Here is a 15,518-nt window from a genome sequence, read left to right as displayed (position 1 = left end):
ACTTCCTGTTTTATGTCTGTTCCCTATGATGGGGGTTTGGCAAGAGCAACTCATGTTTTGTTTATTTTAAGGTGACAATTTTTTTATTCGGTAACTGCCACACTACTTACCCAGGGCTAGGGTGATCACCTGTCTGTTATTCCTCATGCTCTCTCGTTCTTTCTTCTCTCTTTCCTTTTGATCTTGCACTTCCTTTTTCTGGCTTCCTCTTTTCATCTTTCTTTCCTCTCTCTCTTGTTCTTTTCTCTTTCCTTCATTTCTTACTCTTATCTTTTCCTCTCTTTATTTCTTTTTCTCTTTTTTTCTCTTTCATACTTTCTCTTTTCCCTTACTGGGAAACCTGTGTTGTTGTCACCGTATTATAGTGAAAGGCAAAATCTGCCGTAAAGTACAGTTCCGCTCCACTTAGGCCCACAAAGTCCAGCATGTGATCAAACTGGGGTAAAACATGCACATCAAGTATGAATTTGCAGTCTCCAATAAGGGATGTCAGAATTTGTCATATTTCTCTGGCTCAGCTGATAATAAGATTTCAGGGCTTTGTTACCCCTATTGGGGCAAGTTACTGTGCTCCAGATCAAATGCGTCACCACACAAAAGTGCAGTCAACAATGATGGACACAGTTCCTGAGAGAGGAAAGGGATGGGGAGGAAATCTACATCTGATAATTAGCTTCTCACACTGCACATGAGCCCAGGTCCACTGGAACAAGGGTGCTCACCTTGTAAAGTGTTAGTGGAAAGGGATCAGGCAGCTGTGTCAGTTAGTGAAAGGACTGATGCTCTCTGAGGAGCTCTTACAAGAGAAAACGTGAATTATCCATTTTGGGTAGTCCTGGAATGCTGTGCAGGAGGGTTGGGACAGAGGTGGAAGGATGATGTAGTATCATAGAATTGGTCAAAGGTATATGGTCTCTAAAACTATGGGCTAATCTGGCAACTGAAAGAGTTGGAAAATAACCATTAACTGTGCCCAAAGCAAATAGAACATCAGGTAACTTGGCATGGAGGGGGTCAATCTGGTGTGTACTGCACCAAGTGATAAATTTGCCCCAATAACAGGGACGTCTGGCTGACAAGAACACATCAACTACAGTTGTAGCGCTCAATCACTAAGCATGAAGGTGAAGACTGGGAAGGCTCAGGTGCAGATCCCTTCCCTTAGGGAGGGGCAGCCTGATTGAAGAACAGGTGCTTAAATCCAGTAGCTTCCCTACCATATTCTGAAGCCCAATCCGGAGCCACTAGGGCTACTTAGCCCACCCTGTCCTCTAGGCCCTGATCTTCTGGAGAACTCTGGGCAGGAATGGTATCAGTTGAAAGGCATACAGAAGTCCCAGGGTCCACTTGAGGCAGAAGGCACCTCGGAGCTAGAGACACCTTGAAGTGCTGACATTGCATATTTTTGACTGTGGCGAACAGATGTAGCCAAGTCTTTCCGTGTATGCAGAAGAGACCTTGCACCATATATCTGGGTGTAATTACCACTTGTGATCCACTGGGCGTCAACGGCTGAGCTAGTCTGCTCTGGCATTCAAGAATCCTGCCAGGTGGTTCACCTGTAGGAAAATCTCTTGTTGGTGCAGTCATTTGCAGAGGCTCAAGGCTTCCTGGCACAATGGACGTGACCCCACCCTATTTGTTGCAGTACGAAATGGCAGTGGTGTTGTCTGTGAGCATCAGTCCCAGCTGAGAAGGAGCTGGGACCCCACTGGAGAACAGAGGCCTCTGACCTTCAGCTCTCCCAGATGGTTGCCTCAACTACTGTTAGTTACGTTAAGTAGCTGAGAATGGTCTGCCACTGACCCAGTCGCATTTCAGAAACCACCTCTGCAGATCTCTTCCAAAATTTTAACACGGTCTGAGAGATCCTCCTAGATGTAGGGCCCACTGGGACTTCAGACCCCACGGCAGAGCACACATATGCATGCTTGACCAGCAGGATGCAGGAAGCCATCAGTCTGAGCAGCCTCAGAATTGACTGCACTGAAATCCAGGACCAAGGCTGAAAGATGGGCCTGAATGTCCTTGACTCTTTTCTAGGCGCAATACATGCGGATAGTAAACCCCCAAAATGACAGGAGGTTTGCAGATATGTATAGGGTGTTGACAAAGGCATGGGGCAAACCTTTTTTCAAAAGCCTGTTATTGATGTAGGGAAAGACTGGCACTTCAGACCTCCAAATATGAGCTGCAGGCCCCGCACTACCACTTTCATGAACACCAAAGGGAAGACCAAAAGGGAGCATAGCGAACTAGAAATGCTGGTGTCCTACCACAAACTGCAGACAGCACTGATGGACCTGCACTGCGGTAATATGAATATAGGCATCTTGCAGGTCCAAAGCTACTATCCAGGGTCAAGGACAGACAAGACCTGGGCCAGGTTCAGCATTCTGTACTTGTCCTTCATGAGGAAGGTGTTGAGAGGGAGCAAATTTAAAAAGAAAACTGAGCCCTCTGCCCTTCTTTGGGGCCCGAAAGTAGCAGAAGAACAAGTTACTTACCTTCAATAACACATTATCTGGTAGAGACTATATCTAGCTGCAGATTCCTAACCTTTGAATTTTCAAGGCATCAGACTGGATCCAGAGGAGTTTTGCTTGATCAGTATTCCTACCTGCCATCAGGTGGCTTTGTGTGGGTCAGCGCTGTAAGTGACGTCGCAGTCACCTATGTAGGTGCCACCCAGGCGTGCAGACGTCAGTTACTTTTTACAACTTTCCACACCAGGAGCGCAGAGGCATGAAGTGACACTCCTGCATCTGTCTCCCCTGGGCCCTGAAGAAAAGGACCAAAGGTGCACCTAAGTTCCAGAGCACCCCAAGTCTACAACCTACCTGTTTGTTGGCTCCAACTGGCTTCCTAGCCAGAGCCTGCAGCCTGTCTTCTTGAGGACCGATTCCTATTGAAAACCATTGGGGACCCGACGCCTTGCAGCACCCCTGCACCCGGCCACCTCAGTGCTGCCCAGAGTGACCTGGTGGTGTGATTCCGATCAGTGCCCAGTACTTACCTTAACTGTCTGAGATTGGCCCCGTAAGTAGTTGTTAACTGTGTATCTGCTGAACATTGTTTCCTCCATAGGTTAACATTGAATAACTCTGAAACTGCACTAGGTGCTGATTTTTTAAACTAATATGCTGAAACTGCACTAGGTGCTGATTTTTTAAACTAATAATTATGCTTGAAAATGTACTTAACTGTCACAAAGTTCTTGGGTTTAAAGTATATATAAATACAATTATTTTTCAAACTTGGTCTCAGATTTATTCTTTCAGTGTGTGTCTCATTTATTACCTCTGTGTGTACAACAAATGTTTTGCGCTGCCCTCTGATGAGCATAACTGCTCGCCAACACTACCACAGAATAGAGCATAAGTCCTATTTACTTTTGCCTCTGCAAACCAATTGTGGATCCAATGGAGTCTCAGCACAGTGTACTTCTTTTTAGTGCACCATATAGAGTCAGCTTCCTACATACTCCCACGCCAGAGAGAGCCCTGCAAGGCAAGGTAAGATTGAAGAGAATAATATCGTAAAGGGGCAGAAAGAGGGTTGATAGACTTTTCTGAACAGTATTTTAATAATGTTTGCCATCGGCAGGCGTATACTATCTTGGAAGAGGGACGCCTGGCTGCCAGAATAATGTTACGGACTCCAGGAGGAAAGTCAAATGTTAGCAACTGTCACTGTGCAGTCTCCATGCAAGAAGTCGTAGAGTTGACAAGTTATGGAGGAGGACCCTCCTCTGCTGCTGCTACAGAAGATCCTGCTGAAGGGGCTGCTGATCGGAGAATCAACGCTCATTTTCAAAAGCTTAGGATACCAGCGCCTGGTCGCTCCTGATCTTCTCGAGAACTCTGGGCAGGAGTGGTATGGGCAGAAAGGCATACAGTAGGCCTGAATTTGACTCAAGATGAAAAGCGTCTTTGAGCGAGGGCCGCCTTAGAAGCTCCAATGTGCAAAACGGCTGACTTTGCGCTGTGAATGGATCTAACCAAGGCTCTCTCCATATTGTCTCACCAGGAAATAAAATCTGTCCAAAAAGGATTCAAAGAAAGTTAAGAAAAAGCCAGTCAAAAAATGTCTGTGTGTTGCTCTTAATGGACCAGCCTGACGTGGACGCTGCCGAGCCTAACACCACCACCTGCCAGCGTGCAGGGTTACTGATGCTTCACCCACTGGAACTTTAGGTCCCACTGCAGAGCCCGCATATGCCATCTGGCATGTGTCACTAGCAGGATGCAGGAGGCCATGAGTCATTCTCACAGAAATCGAAGGATAGAAACTGAAACATTGGTATCATAGCCTTAATAGCCTGGACTTGCCACTTGGGTGGATAAGCCCTAAACTGCACTGTGTCCAGAACAGCTCGGAGGAGAGAAGGCATCTGAAAGGGAGTCAGATATGACTTCGGCACATTCATAGTGAACCCAGCAAATACAGGAGGTCCGCCTTAGACAGAAGTTGGGAGACAGCCTGGGCAAGACTGCCTTCATCAGCCAGTAGTCGACGTATGGGAAGATTGAAACCCCTGATCTGCACAGATGAGCTGCGACTACCGCCATCACCTTGGTGAACACCCAAGGGGCACTGGTAAAGCCAAGGGGGAGCACGGTGAACTGAAAGTGCTTCTGGCCCACTGCAAACGGCAAGTAATGTCCGTGGGCAGACAGGACGGGAATGCGGAAGTAAGCGTCCTGCAAGTCCAGCGCTACCGTCCAGTCTCCTGGGTCCAGGGCAGAAAGAACCTGAGCTAGAGTGAGTATTTTGAACTACTTCCTCTTGAGAAAGAGATTGGGGGACTGAAAGTCTAGCATAGGGCGGAGGCCGTTGTCTTTTTTGGGCATCAGAAAGTAGCAGAAATAACAACCATGACCTATTTCTGGCACAGGGGCCCTCTCTATTGCTCCCTTGGTCAAGAGAGCTGTACCCTCCTTGGTGTTAAGTGCCAAATGATCCTCCATCATCTGATCGTAGGATGGTGGCATTGATGGAGGAGTAGTCTCGAAGGGGAGGGAATAGCCCCTTTGGATTATCTGTTAAACCCACCTGTCTGACGTGATGGACTGCCAGTGGAGCAGGTGATGGCAAATCTTGCCTCCCACTGGTCCCTGGTGGGGAATAGCCAGACTAGGAAGGTATGGAGACAGCTGCGATGGGGGAGGTGTAGACTGGCTGGACCGCTGGCTGCATTAATCTACGAGGATGGTGGATCCCACATCCCCAGGCATGCAGAGACTGGGCAGCATGCATGTCATGGTGGCTGGAGGGGAATGTATTTGGTGGGACACCCGTTCTGTTGCCACGAAAGGGGTGAAAAGCAGATTGAGGTGGGGTGGGTGTGCGGAAGCTACAAGGCCCAAAGATCTGGCCGTAACATGAGAATCCTTGAAGCACTAGAGACTGTGCTCAAACAGGCATGGCGCCTTAGAGCCACTGTCTGCCCGGTGAACTGGCTGTCCAGTCCCCATCAGATCCTGAACTTTGCCGCGTCCCTCCCATCAGCAACAGCTTGAGAGAGTACAGCCTGGGCCCGGGCCTCCTCTGGGACCTGTAGAAGCACGTGCACAACTGCATTCCATAGGTTATTGGTATAATGGCACAAAAGGCATGCGGTGTTCACAAACTGCAATGCCAAGCTGGTTAAAGAAAACATCTTCTTCCCAAGTTGGTCCTGCCTCTTGGATTCCCTATCAAGGGGTGCAGAAGGGAATGCACCCTGGGATTTACAGGCCTGGATAAGCAAGTTTTCAGGGGTGGGGTGTTGCGTCGGGAATGCTGGGTCCGTTGGAGTAAGGCAATGGTGGCGGGTAATTGTCCTGTTCACTGGAGCTCCTTTGTGGGTTTGGACCAGGTACCCAAAAGGACATCAGCAAGGCCCTTGTCAAAGTCAGAGTCAGCTCCGCATGACACTGATCCTTGTCGGAGTCAGCAATGAGGATTGCGTTGACACCAACCAGGGGCACAGGCGGTGTCAGGGATGTCGGAACCGACAACAAAGGTAGAGGTGGCACGACCGATGCTAGTTCTTATCCAGAAATCTACCCATGGGTGTCCCACAGAGCCAAGGCAGAAGCCGTCAAATGCGAAACCAAAGGGGGCCCCTTCCAACCGCGCAGGGCCCGAGGGCGCTCCAGCAGGGTCAGACTGCCCACATATGAGTTGCATGGCGTCATAAAACTGAGTTGTGCATGGGTTGTTCCGGCTCCAGGAAACTCGGGGAGGAGCAGAGCCGAACCAGATACAGGCTCCAAGGACGAAGGTCTAAAGTGACGACGCTCCCCTTCCCTCTTCTCATTGGCCAACGAACAGGGTGAAGTCGAAAAACATTTATTGTTCATCTTCTTCAAACAATTAATCAGGATTTATAAAGCGTGGCTAAACCTATAGTGTATCCAGGCGCATCCAGGTCCCGGAGGCTCATTCAAACAGCCAGGTCTTGAGGGCCAGTCGGAATTCCGGAAGTGAGGTGATGGTCCAGAGTTGCATGGTGAGACTGTTCCAGGTTTTTGCTGGATGTGAGAGGAGTGTTCTCCACTTCTGCTTTGGTAGATTCAGGGAGTATGGGCAAGTAAAAGGGAGGGAGTGTGTAGTTTTCTCAACGGTTAGCTGAAGATCAGGTGGTGGTTAATGTATGGAGGTCCTTGGTTGTTTCGAGCCTTTTGTGCATGGGTCAGCAGCTTGACTTGGTATCTGTTCTGTACGGGGAGCCACTGGAATTGCCTAGGTGGGGTTTGATGTGGATTCGTCGGGGAAGGCCAAAGAGTCTGGCTGTGGCATTCTATATGCTCTGAAGTCTCTGTAGGAGGTATGCGGCAATTACTACGTAGATGATGTTGCCGTAGTCCAGTTGGCTGGTGATGAAAGCTTGTGTCACAGAGCATTTTGTGTGTAGGGGTAGCCACATGAAGAACTTACGTAGCATGCACAAAGTGAGGAAGCAGGCAGAAGAGGCAGCGTTGATCTGTGATTTCATGGTGAGTGTAGTGCTTACACCTTATACTAGGCTCAGGTATCCCCTCTTAGTGAAGTGTAGGCAGTGTCTAGAAGCCAGGCTCTCTAGAGGTAGCTGTGGATGAGCAGCCAAGGTTTATCTAGGAGACATGAAAAACTCATACAAAACCACTGTAGTCACACAGCACTTACACACATGAAAGTAAACACTCAGTTGTACAAAAATAAGGAGACTTTATTTTTGGTCACACAATACCACGAAATACTAGAAGGGCAACCCTCCAATAGGAGTTAAGTAATACACTAATTATATAGACTAGTTAACAGTAATAGGCATAGAAAAGGTTAGAAAACAGTGCAAATAGCAATAACCAATAGTGGCCTTAGGGGGAGCCCAAACCATATACTGATTGCGAACACAGGACTTACACCTAGGTAAGTGGAATGTGTAGAGGGGAGCTGGGAGTACTACAATACCACTGAGGTAAGTAACACAGTAACCCCCAGCTACCAGGAAAACAGGAGTAAATCACTGGAATTTCCCAAACCACGCAAAAGGAAGAAAAAGAAGAAAAGAATACACCCAGACAAGACTGCAAGAAACCAGCAGTTGATTCCTGGAGAAGAAGACCAGCGGAGAGAGGGACCAAGTCCAAAAGTCACAGTGGAGTCCAGGAGGAGCAGGAGCTACAGTCCAGAAGGAGTAGGAGCTACCACCCATTCAGCTGTTCTTGCAGGAGTTGGTTGACGGTGATGAAGATCAGGTCAGCACTGCAGCCCTGAAGCCAGGTGTCGGTGCAGGAATTCCACCAACAAGCCTTGGCAAAGGCAAACTCGCGGTTAGTGGAAAAGTGGTGCTGCCAGGGACCAGCAAGGCCCATGAGGGGGAGTCACAAGGGACCCTCAGCGTTGCAGAAAGTCCACAGGCGCAGAGGCAGCACCCACAGGACGGGGACACAGAAGTTGCAGAAGGAGCCCACGCAGCACTACAGGAAGGGATCCCATGCCACAGTAGAACCACATAGAGGGCTGTGCGTTGCAGGAAGGAGTGCTGGGGACTGGAGCTACACGTCGCCTAAAGATCCTTTGGAGGAGATGCAAACAAGCCTTGGTAGCTGCAAGAGACGCAGTGGACTCGGGTACTGTGCTGCGTGGGAAGGCAAAGGCTTACCTCCACCAAAGTTGGAAAGCTGGCAGAGAGGACCACAAGGTCTACTCTGGACCACCACCAGTGATGCAGGATCTACGCAGCTCAAGACGAGGGGAGATCCACGCAACTGGTCATCGTTGCAGCAGGTGCCTTCGGATGCAGGGGAATGACAAAGACCAGTTACAGTGCAACTGCTGCAGGAGTGGTGCTTCAAAATACTGCATCATGCGTTCATGACACGGTTGCGCTCGCGGCAGTGCTCTCAGTTCTCCCTGTTGTAAAGGGACAGCCATTGTGCAGAAAAAGTAGCAACAGCAGAATGCCACCAATTATAGCCAAAGTAATAGGGAATCCCTCGAAAACACTCAAAAAAATTGAGTGTAAGGCTGAAGGTATTAAACCGAATATGGAGGGGAAGGTGTGAACGAAACCAGAACCAACAGCCTTCAAAAAGTGGGCGATTCCAGTAGTACTAGATGCATTGAATATTCGTCCCACGAGTTCACCAAAGTGTCTCAGAAAGTTAGTTCTTAAAAGGGACTGAATCTCCGCTGGTGACCTCACAACCTGAAGCGCATAGGTCTCACGGGCTGATGTTTTTGAAACAATAAAGCCTTTAGTCTGCTCAGCTTGTCAAAATTCACATCAGAAGTAGCAATATGAGGCCAGATGTCTGCTAATCCTGAATTGTATGAGGGGAAAAAAGACATTCCCGCAACATGTAACAATTTGGGAGACCAAAACAACTCTCACTGTTAAGGAGCACATAGCTGTCATTGGAGAGTACCTGGAACGCAGGTCTCATCAAGGGGACCGGGACTTTTTTCAGATAACAAGACAAATTTGCAGCGGAGGCATTGCATGCCCCGGGCAAGGACAGCTGTTTACAAAACATCGAATGGCTCACAGAAGTCTCGCATTCACTGCCGCTAAGAACTCTTTCATGCCATTGAAACATTTGTATGAAAAGGGAAGCTCCCACACCTCATGTATGTAACTATCTCCCAGCTTTTCATATCTGCCTGCTGGAATGTATTTCATACAGGAGGTACATTGCAGTGTTGAAATAGGCAGATTAATACCCCGTGTATTAACCACTCAGCAGATGGTACTTCAGCCACAGTAAAATGCAACTTTTCTAATTTCTCTGTACTCAACATGACATATGTTGCTCCTTTCTTAGCTATCATTTGTATCTGTTGTGTTAAATTAAATGATAAACAAAAATCTTCCTTGCGCTTGCATGCTGCCAGGGGACGCCACCTGCCTTCAGCGTTTTTAATGTCTAACCTAACTGCATGATGGATCTTAGCTAACTTTGTCCATGTTGCAAAAATGACACACCACTCTGTACTATGTCTATTGCAGAGGACTTGATGTTATTTAAAGTGTAAATTTGGTTGGACAAGGTGTTAATCCCACTATCCACAATGGCTAACACTTTCTGTAAATTTTCCTGGTCTATTTGCCTTAACCAGGCAGCCGCTTCTTGTTGGTAAAGTTTCCAAATTTCATTATATGTTGCATATAAGAAGCGTTTTCTGCATTGTCTTCTGGGTCCTAACAGGAAATCCTGTAAATCTGTATTATTGGACTGGAGACTAAGATGTTGTTTTACAACATCCGGTAAGAAGCCCTTCAACCATTGCTGGTATATATTACCTACACTGTATGTCGTTACAATATCCGAGTGTTCGGGGGATACATAGTGAGGGTCCAGCCTATTGGTTCTAAAACCCCCCCCCCCCCAGAGTAGTTCACAAAACGTGTATGGCACCCATTGGTGTATCTAGGCCACAATAAACAACCACCAGGATGTGAAAATGACGCGTTATATGTTCCATTCTGGACTAATTCATCAAACTGATCTTCAGATGCATTTATATACTTTTGCCATTTGTTAAATTTTGCAGGGTCGGGAATGCTGGGCGCATTTAATTCTTTGATCTTTGCTAAGCCTAAACAACTAGTTTTAGCACTGTTTCATTGAAAAATATAATTTGAACAGAAATCATACAGGCTCTAAATAAAGCTTCTATTCCTCTAATATGCCAATTTTTGGTTCCCCACTCACTTTCTAAATCAATCGATTTCAACCAATGTTCATAACCTTCTATGGCCAATCGGGAAACAAAGAAATCAGAATATAATAATTTTGTGTCTGTCAATAAAACATGTAAATCTTCCATGACTGGCAATTTAAAATAATACGACTCAGTATTTCTAACGTTGTGGCCAGAATAATATGTAAAGTGTTCAGTATATGTTTGAGAACTGCCCACTGGCGGAGTCGGGCAGTGTTCCCATTGTGTATATTTAAAAATAGCCTTTGGGGTACTAGTTCTGTGAATGAAATGATGTCCATAGTAGTTATAACATTACATATCTCCATAGTCTCCTTTAAACTGGTACACATCATCACAAAAAACAGTGTAATACTGTAGATCAGACACCATAGTATCAACGGTTTTTACATCCCAATCATCAGAAACCACACTGGGTGTAATTACATCAGTTAATGAAAGTTTGAATACATATGGAATTTGAATGCCCTCTGAAGGCCCATATATATTGAATACTACATTTTCCCAAACAATCCCATCAGGAATTGGGATAGCTGAAATGTTCACTAGGAACAAGTCTTTGTGGATTTTGTGTGATGAAAAATGTGGTTTTAAAACTTCATCCACCAGTTCAACTGTAGAGTGATCTGAAAGTTAATGACCATGTATAAGAGGAAAGAAAACAATGACAAAACCCATCCAAAGAAGAAAAGCAAATATAGTTAATGAGAACCATAGATAGTTCCATGGATGAATTAAATAGTTATTGTTACATGCTCTTGACAGTTCAGTTACAGTTGAGGCAGATGAATCCGTGAAGGAGTCATTAGTGTCGGCAAAATAACCAAAATCGGTGTGTGTAAATATCAGATCTGTATTCAGAAGAGGAGAGGTTGCAGAAGACTCCCTCGTTGGTGCATAGTAGATTATGGTATCCATTTGGGTAGAATTTGTAGGATAGTGCTCTGTATCAGCAGAAATCAATGTAGAAGTAGTTGTTAATGGAACCATTCTAAGCTCTTTTTCCACCCTCCCCAAGCTCGGAGAGGTGTCAGCATTGCTGTTGATGACTTGTAGGGGAACATCCTGGTTTGTACTGAAGGATTCAGGTACTACCCAGGAGTCCCCTAGGTTTGCTGTGCAGGATCAGCCACATGGTGTAACTTGACATTATCAATGGAGACAAAACAATTCTCTCTTGAACCAGGCAGCGGTTGTAGAATGACAGTTCTAGTACCGTGTTTTCTCAGGACTGAAACTGGTGCCCGAAAAGAAGGACCAAACCCCTTTTTCACAGCAATCTTTTCACGTACTAGATCCCCTAGCTTAGGAATCCAGCTGGCAGATGTTACTAGTACATCCCTAATTCCAGTGGAGGCAGCACTGGTAGGTGTGTTGTCATCAAAGAATTGTTGTAACTCCTGCAAGACAGTGATACGTTCATTTATGTCAAAAGGTGTATCTGCCGCCTCCATTCCATTCGAGGACCATCAAGATCTGGATCATACATTTGAATTCCAAACAGGCACTCGTATGAAGTATGCCCCGACAGGGACCTTCTGGGTAGATTAAGTGCTCTCTGAACTCCATACAGGTGTGTGAGCCAACTACGACCCTGTGCCTAATACACTAGCTGTTAAGGATTGCTTAAAATCTCAGCTTCGTCGCTCCACAACACTATTTCCCTCGGGATGAAAATGAGACGAGTAATGCAGTTGGACCCCTAATGAAGCCATGGCGTCCCTGTAAGCCCTTGAGGCAAAAGCAGACCCCCAGTCCGAGTGGAAAGCCGCAACAGCATATGTACCGATAAAGACTTGCAAATCTTTAATAACAGTTTGAGCATCAGCCGAGCGTTGTGACCAAACCCATAGAAATCTGGAGCATGAGTCAACAGTGACTAAAATGCATTTGCATGCACTGTCTGGTGTCAGGGGACCACAGTGGTCCAAGTACACACATTGTAATGGTTTGTTTGAAATCAAGAGGGGTGTCTGTGGTGAGCGCTTAACGCCAGAGCCTTTAATTTGTTGGCAGATGTCACAGCAAAGGACATACTGCTTGGTCTGTTTGTAAAGACCTGGTGACCAATGGCGTGACTGTAATTTTGAAATTGTAGCTGCCACACCAGCATGTGCAGAAGCAACTCTCTCATGCGCTGCTTTTACTATCTCAGGTCTTAGGTCTTTATTGGGAATTACTCGAACTCCCACGCCCTGTGTTGTCACTTGTACGTCAAACATGCCTGCCACCCGGTAGGAATATTTAGCAGGATAGGCTTTAGGCAAGGGTGTGCCATCATCCGAAGCTTTCACAGCTGCTAGTGTTTCATCATTCACTGTTGATCTAGAGCGAGTTACTGCTGCGACACAAGCCATAGCAACCGCCGACTTTGCTGCTTCAGCTAAAGTGTTGCCTTCCACGTGTATTCCAACACCTTGGTGTCCTAGTGTGTGTGCAACATGGACATTAGGTAGCGTTTCTTTCAGGTCCAGTACTTTCCCCCACAGAAGTCTGTGTTTAATGGTATTTCCTTTTGAATCTCTGAACCCATTTTGTCGCTAGTAATGCAGGTATTCATTGAAGGACTGGACAGAGTAGTACGAATCACAGACAGTCAATGTCATGTGTTCAGGATCCATATGTTCCAGTGCCATCACTGGAGCAAGTTGTGTGGTACAGTCCCCTGGAGTCTGTGTGTAATTATTTTGTAGATGGATCTTGCCATTCTTCATGAATCCACTCACAACTGCACAAGCAGCTGAGTATTGGCGTTTGGTGCCGATAGCAGGTTGAGCTGAACCATCAGTGTACAAGATGGTCTGATATTGTTCAATAGGTAGTGTATTTGCTGGGACTGGATACTCAAGTTCATATTGTAAGAATTCTTGGGTCTGCAATTTGGAGTCAAAAACATAAATCAACATCAGTGGCGGTCAGTGCCCATCGAAACCAACATGGAAGTAATGCTTTAGCGTTAGGAACGCGTGCTTTGGTAACGGGAATGGGGGATACGACAATGATGCGTTTCCCTTGGGCCAGAGGTCTCTCTTTAAGGACCGCCATCTGGACAGCAGTGAGTGGGAGTAAAGCGCTGTTCAGCTGTGGAATATAAGTGCAACTGGGACTGTCTCACCCTCCGTGAATGTCACATAGGTGAAGCCAATGGCACCAGCAATTATTCTGATGAGAAAATGTGTTTATTGGCCCTTGTATATAGGTGTTTAGCTTCAAGCATGTCTTTTTGTAAAGCTCTGAAAATGCGTGTGTTCGACTATCCAGAATTTTCTGGTAAAGTCAGGACGTGTTAAGTCATATAAGGATTTAATATGTTGTACAGAGTCTGGAATGTAAGTTTTACCAAAATTTAGAAAGTCTAATACTGATTGAAGCTTTTTTATTGTATTTGGTGGTTGTTATGCGCAAGTTTCTAAAACCTGGGGCGCAAGGCTCTTGCCTTCATCCGACAACTCGTATCCCACAAACAGGACCCTGGAAAGGCTATTTTAATTTTTTTTGTTTTTAATTGAATTTGTAGCCGATTTCGGCAAATCCTACAAAAATGCAAGCTACACCTTCTTAAATGTTGCATGAGATCATCAGCCGTGAGGTAGATATCATCCACATTGAGCAACGCTCCCGGGTTTATGTTGTGTAATATTGATGTCACACGACCTGAGAACAGACCTGGACTGTTCTTGTCGCCTTGTGGGAGTCAGCAAATTTTTTCTGGGCGCCTAGGCTGCTGAAACTTGTTAAGTCCCTACTTTCAGGCGCTATGTTTTGGATATATCCCTGGTCATTTTGTATTTTTACCGCACAATGTTATTAATCAGTGCTGTGCTATGTGCATTTTGCATAGTAAATGTCTTTGTGTGACTGTTTAAATGTCTGTAGTCTAAGACTATTCTATATGAGTGGTCGGGTTTAATGACTGGAAATAATGTATTATTCATTGATGAGTCAGAGGGTTCAATGACACCCTGGTATTGTATAATTGAGGAGTTCCTCACTGTGGCTTTTCATAATATTCTATTAGGTGCTGAGGCTGAGGTTGGGATTTTATTGGTATTACGTGGTAGGGAGAATCTTTGTCCCACCCTACATGATTGCGGTTTAATGTAGGTGCCTGTGCCACTTCCCTATCAATAGTGTACATTTCAACAAGTTTTTTTTAGGAACAAGGGGTGAGAAGGATTTTTTAATAATGTCCTCTCTGTATGGGAGCTCACAGACAAATACTGCTTGCCAGTCTTTTTCAGCCAGCAAGATATAGAGACGACGCAGTCCCAAAAGATTGCGTTGATCATACGTTCAATGCCCCTTTCTAACTGAATAGTCACTTTATACACCCTATCGAGTGTGGAGACACTCATCCCCGCAGTCTCTACTTGCAGGTAGTCATCAGTTGCATTCACCTCTAGATGCTCTAGAAGATTCTGGTGAACTATTGTGACTTCTGCCGCACTTTCTAGCAGTGCCAGTGCCCATTTCTTGTTCTTTAGTAAAGCCATCTTCTTCAGTGGCATGCTAAATTGCAACTGCTGCCACTTTTTTTCTTTTTACCTTGGGGTTTCTATTGTGGAAGTTTCTCTTCTTTCTTAACTGAAGCTTCAGACGATAGCTGTGAGTCCTTTCTCAGTTTCACATACTCAGTTTGTTGCTCTGATCGGCCACCTCTCTCACTCCTTTTTTTTGGTGAGTCCCGAAAGGAACGAGATTGGCGTGTATCATTATATTGATATTTGTCAGGTGTTTTATACTATCCCTATTTCTGAGGTTAAATCTGTTTTGTGGGGTCTCCGTATGCTGAGATTCCCCACCTTCTTTTTTAGCCATTTTTTTGTTTTTTTATACCAGCGTTGATCCTGTGCAGGAACGTCACAGAGCTGCATGCGCACTGTTAGTGCTAATGCTTCCCCTTTAAGGTTACTTAATATGATATAAGACACTGTGGCAAAATTGCCCATTAATTGCATTACCAAATCTAGGGCTGGGGCAGCCCTGTATTAATCCTGGATTTGTTTCAACATCCCTGGAAGATTGGCAAGTGTTGGTGTACCGTGTGCAGTATTGTAGAGCGCGGCAAATACAGTGCCCTGTGTATTGCAGTTATCAATTGAGGGACCACCCGAATGGCAAACTCATTGTAAGAATCGTATGTTTATCCTGAGGTCCCGTTTGGGGAAAAACTACTTCCAGTGCATTTATTTTTTGAGCTAGTCAAAACGGAATTGCCTCCCTCTTGGTGGGTACTTTACCTATAATCGAATGTTCAGTAGCAGGATTAATGCCTGGCGTTACTGTGTGTGGTTGCACTGGAGCAGCACGTGCTGGGTTTGTAT

Source organism: Pleurodeles waltl, chromosome 12, assembly GCF_031143425.1.
Source record: "Pleurodeles waltl isolate 20211129_DDA chromosome 12, aPleWal1.hap1.20221129, whole genome shotgun sequence".
Taxonomy (NCBI): Eukaryota; Metazoa; Chordata; class Amphibia; order Caudata; family Salamandridae; genus Pleurodeles; species Pleurodeles waltl.
The sequence above is the reverse complement of the archived record's forward strand: the minus strand, read 5'-3'. Positions refer to the sequence as shown.